The following is a 6,000-nucleotide window of genomic DNA, read 5'->3' as shown; positions in this document are numbered from 1 at the left end:
TAGTGCCATACCAAGTGCACAGTCTGAGAAGGCAGACAGTGAGGACCCTGGAGAAGATGCTGTGAGTGGTTGTAAAAATATGTACCCAGTGCCAGAGAAGGTATCGATTGGCTCCAATAAATGCAATTGATGGGAAAGCCCTGTAATAGGGACTACTACTTAGTCAAGTTTATGGTCCAATCACGACCCATCCAGCTTTTGCCGAGTTCAAGAGTGATTGAATGGGGTGTGATGGGGACAACTTTTCTTCCCTCCTTGAAAATTGCAACCATGGCTCTAAGCTCTACAGCGCCTCCTGAGATGTTTATTGCTGTTGTTATTATAGTACTAATAGGAGTATTACTCATACAAGTGAATCTTGGTCAGAGGAAGGAATAGTTACAGGGCCTTCCACGTGGTCCTTTCTATCATAATAGTTTTTATTCTGGAAATCATGGAATCAGTGGAACCACATTTGTGAAACTAAGACTGTCTCTTCCAGTTATTCATCTGAGACCGATGAAAAAGTTTGGTTCATGGATCCACTGAACCCATGTAAGATGGGTCTCAATCCTTTCAATTCCTGTCTAAAAGCCAAGGTAATTATTGTTCTGAATGTTAATATTAAAATCATTTTCACTTTTTAACAGCATTATTGAGATGTAACTAAAATATCATAAAATCCACCATTGTGCAAGTCAGTGGTTTGATTGTGTTTTCAGAATTGCACACTCATCATCACAATCAATTTTAGAACATTTTTATCACCCAGAAAGAAACACCACACCTATTAACAATTATTCCTCCTGTCTACCTTTCTCCACAACAGAAAGCAACCACGAAAATCTACTTTTTGTCACCATGGATTTGCATACTCTGTATTTGCATATTCATGGCGCCAGACAACATGTGGTCTTTTGTAATTGGCTTCTTCCACTTAAAATAATGTGTTCAAGTTTCATCCATGATGTAGCATGTATTAGTACTTCGTTTTTTATTCCCAAATAACAGTTCAGTCTACGGATATACCACATTTTCTGTATTCATTCATCGCTTGGTGAGCATTTGTGTTGTCTCTACTTTGGGGCTATTACGAATAATGCTGACATGAACATTTGTGTGCAAGTTTTTGCATAGGCATATGTTTTTCATGGGTTTTTGTTTTGTTTTCTTTGCTTTTGCGTAAATACCTTGGCATGGAATTGCTGGGGTACTATGCCTAACCCTTTGAGAAACTGCCAGCCTGTTTTCCAAAGCAGTTGCACTATGTTCAACTTCCCCCAGCACTGTGAGGGTTCTAATTTCTCCACATCCTTGGCTTATCTGTCTTTCTGATTACAACAATCGTGAAGATTATGAGGTGGTATCTCATTGCAAGTTTGCTTTACACTTTTCTTACGGCTAGCAACGTGAGCCTCTTTCTGTATGTATGTTGGTCATTGACGTATCTTCTTTTGAATGAATGTCTGTTTATATCCTTTGCCCAGTTTTAACTGCATTATGTTTCTGATTGTTGAATTCTGTGTTCTTTATATATTCTAGACGCAGGTCCCTTCTCAGAGATACGACTGGAAAACATTTTCTCCCATCGTCTAGGTGTCTTTTCACTTGCTTGGTGACATCCTTTAAAGCACAGTTTTAAATTGTGATGAAGTTCAGTTCATTTTTGTTTTGTTTTGTGCTTGTGCCTTAGGTGACATATCTAAAAACGTCCTTGGTCAGAGAAATTTACACCTATGCTTTCTCCTAAGAGGTTTAGAAATTTTGCTCTTGTATTTTGTTTTATTATATTTTAGCTAATTTTAATATGGTGGGAGGGCTGTATTCAAATTTATTTTTTCCATGTGGATCTACAGCTGACTCAGTGCCATCTGTTGAAAAGAGTCTTCTTTTTCGCCACTGAACTATCTTGGCACTGTTGCTGAAAATCATTCGACCATAAATACGAGTGGCTATTTTTGGACTCTCAATTTTGTTCCATTGATCTTTATATCTATCCTATGCCAATACCAAGCAGAAGTGATTCCCGGAGCTTTGTAGTTAGTTTTGAAATTGAAAAGTGTGTGTCCTTTAACTTTATTCTTTTTCAAAATGGTTTTGGTTTTTCTGGGTACTTTGAGTAGCTGCGTAAGTTTTAGGATGGATTTGTCATTTCTGCAAAAAAGTCAGCTGGGATTGATGAAGCAATTGCATTGAATCTTTAGATCGAATTGAAAGGTATCACCATCGTAAAAGGCGAGGTGAATATATGGAATCTTTCCGTTTATTTAGGTGAAAAATTTCAACATGTCTTTTTAGTTTTCCTGGGTATAAGCTGGGTATTTCTTTTTTTTTTTTTTTTTTTTTTTTTTTGAGACGGAGTCTCGCTCTGTCGCCCAGGCTGGAGTGCGGTGGCCGGATCTCAGCTCAGTGCAAGCTCCGCCTCCCGGGTTTACGCCATTCTCCTGTCTCAGCCTCCCGAGTAGCTGGGACTACAGGCGCCCGCCACCTCGCCTGGCTAGTTTTTTGTATTTTTAGTAGAGACGGAGTTTCACTGTGTTAGCCAGGATGGTCTCGATCTCCTGACCTCGTGATCCGCCCGTCTCGGCCTCCCAAAGTGCTGGGATTACAGGCTTGAGCCACCGCGCCTGGCCAAGCTGGGTATTTCTTTTGTTAAATTTATTTGTAAGTATTTTCTTTTTGATGCTATTGTAAATGAAATAACTTCTTAATTTCATTTTTGGATTGTTCATTACAAGTATATAGAAATTTAACTGAATTTTGTATATTGATCTTGTACCCTGCAATCTTGCTAAACTCATTTCTTAGTTTGAATAGTTTTTTAATGGATTTCTTAGAATTTTCCCTGTACAAAATAATGTCATCTGCACCTAGAAATAGTATTCTTCTGACTTTCCAATCTAAATGCCTTTTATTTCATTTTATTGCCTTATTTTTCTGGCTAGAATTCCAGGACAACATTAAATAGAAATGGTGAGAGCGGACGTTCTTCTCTTGTTCCTGATCTTACGGTGAACACGTTCGGTTTCTCACCATTAAGTACGATGTTAGCTGTGATTTATTTGTAGAAGCACTTTGTCAGACTGAGGATGGTCTCTGCTATTATGATTTTGTGGCATGTTTTAACCATGCAGGGGTGTTGAATTCTGTTAACTCAACCCGATAAATGAATGCCTTTTCCTCCTTCTATTGAGGTGATTGTGTGGATTTTTTTCTTTCTTTTTTTTTTATTGACATGGCACATTATTGCATTAATTGATTTTTAAATGTTAAACCAACCGTGCATTGCTAGGACAAATAATGCTAGGTCTTGTCCTAAAATCCTTTTTATATATTGCTGGATTTGTCTTGACAGTATTTTATTGTGGAGTTTTATATCTATATTCATAAAAGATGTTGCTCTGTAGTTTTCTTTTGATGTCTGGTTTTGGTATCAGGGTAATACTGGCCTCAAAATGATTCGGGAAGTATCTCCTCACCTATTTTGTGGAAGCGTTTGTGAAGAATTGCCATTAATTTTTCTTTAAGTGTTTGGTAGGATTCACCAGTGAAGCTATCTGGGTCTAGGCTTTTCTGTGTAGATAGTTTTTAAATTACTAGTACAATTTCTTCACTTGTTTTGAGTCTATCCAGATTTTCTTTTCTTTCTTCTTAAGTCATTCAGGAGTTTGTGTCTTTCTCTACCTCTTTCCAATTCAACTAACTTTATTCACTTGTTGGCGTATTGCGTTTGTAGTATTCCATTATACTCCTTTTATTTCTGTGGGGTTAGCAATAATGTCCCTCCTTTCACTCCTGATTTTAGTAATTTGAGTCTTCTTTCTTTTTTGCTTCATCAATTTAACAAATGATGAGTCAATTCTGTTGCTCTTTTCAAAGAACCAACTTTTGGTTTCATTAATTTTCTCGATTTTTCTGTCTCCGTTTCATGACTTTCCGCTCTAATCTTCATTATTTCCTTCTTTCTGCTTGCACTGGAGTAATCTGCTCTTCTTTTTCCAGTGTTTTAAAGCAAAGTTTAGTTTATTGATTTAAGATTTTTCTTTCCCTTGTTTCAATGCAGACTTTCACAGCCATGGATTTGCTTCTAAGTACTGCTTTGGAGGTCCCATGAGTCTGGAATCTGCATCTGCCTTTCCATTCATCTCCACATCTTCTAATTTCCTTTGTGATTTCTTCTCTGACCCACTGACTATTTTGAGCGTGTAATTATTTTTCACACATTTATGGATTTCCCCAATACCTTCTGTTACTGTTTTCTAATTCCACTCCACTGTGGTAAGAGAAAATACTCTGTATAATGCTCATCATCTTACATAGCTTATCTTACGACCTCGTACATAGTCCATCCTACTGGTCATTCCATGTACACATGAGCATAACGTGTCTTCTAATGTCACTGGTGGAGGTTTTCCTAAATGTCTGGTAGGTCTAGTGATTTGCAGTGTTTTCTCAGGTCTGCTGTTTCTTTGTTGATCATCTGTCTAGTTGTCCTATACAGTACTAAAAGTCTGGTTTTGAATTATCCAGGGATGACTGTTTAATTATCTAACTTTCCTTTCAACTCTGTCTGGTTTTGCTTCCTGTATTTTGGGAATCTATTATGTATTTTTTTATATGTTTATAATTGTTATATCTTCTTGTTAGATTGATCTTTTGTTATCATAAAATATTTCTCTTGTAATATTTGGGGGGCATCTAAAGTGTATTTTGACTAATATTAATATAACCACTACTATTTTCTTATGGTTACTCTTTGCATGATAAATTTTTTCCATTCTTATGCTTTCATCCTATTTGTGTATTTAGATCTAAAGTCTGTCTTCTGTAGACAGCATAAAATTAAATCTTTTTTACTAATCTAGTCTTGTAATGTGTCTTTTGATTGCATTGTTAATCCATTCACATTTGATGAGATTATTGATGTATTTGGATTTACATCTTCCGTTTTGCATTTTGTTTTCTGCATGCCTGATGTTTTGGATTCTTCTCTTCCTTCTTTCCTGTTTTCTTTCACACTAAGTGAATATTTTCTAGTTTAATGTTTTAATGGCTTTTCACAGTATTTTTGAGATATTTCATTTATAGTTACTCTAGTGCTTTTATAAACTTCTTAATTTATGTGAGTCTACTTTAGATTTATGTTAACTTAATTACATTGAGCTATAGAAATGTTACTTCTTTATAGTTCTATTCTCTCTTCCCCCTTCCTGTGCTATTATTTTTATTATAAGTTACTGACCCAACAATCTATTATACTTATTGCTTATATGGTTTTATGTCTTTTTTTAAAGTTGAGAGAAGAAAGGAGAGTAGATATTGATTTATAGAGTTTGTTACAGGAATCCTCTTATTTAATATTTCTGCATTTTTTCATTTACTTGGGGATGTGAGTTACCATCTAGTGTCATTTCCTGAGTTCAACGCACTTGCTTCCACCCACCATGTCCTGTTATTGTCAGGTATGTCGCATTCTTTATTTTATTATTTATTTATTTATTTATTTTGAGACGGAGTCTCACTCTGTTGCCCAGGCTGCAGTGCAATGGTGCAACCTCGGCTCACCACAAGCTCTGCCTCCCAGGCTCAAGTGATCCTCCTGCCTCAGCCTCCCGCGTAGCTGAGATTACAGTTGCCCACCACCATGCCCAGCTAATTTTTTTTTTTTTTTTTTTGTATTTTTAGTAGAGACGGGGTTTCATCAGGTTGGTCAGGCGGGTCTCGAACTCCTGACCTCAGGTGATCCACCCGCCTTGGCCTCCCAAAGTGCTGGGATTACAAGCAGGTATGTCACATTCTGTATGTCATAGGCTGAGCAATAAGCTATACACGTGTTTTATACAATTGATTTTACATCCATTAAGAGAAGATACCTGCATTTATGTTGTTATTTTAATTACATAATTACTTTCTTCTGTGCTCTTAATTTCTCATGTGGATTTCAGTCTCTGTCTGGAGCCAGTTGCTTTCCGTCTGGAGAACTTTCTTTAGCATTTCTTGTAAGGTGGGTCTAGCAGCAAC

The sequence above is a fragment of the Rhinopithecus roxellana genome, chromosome 13, assembly GCF_007565055.1.
Source record: "Rhinopithecus roxellana isolate Shanxi Qingling chromosome 13, ASM756505v1, whole genome shotgun sequence".
Lineage (NCBI taxonomy): Eukaryota > Metazoa > Chordata > Mammalia > Primates > Cercopithecidae > Rhinopithecus > Rhinopithecus roxellana.
This window is presented reverse-complemented; position numbering follows the sequence as displayed.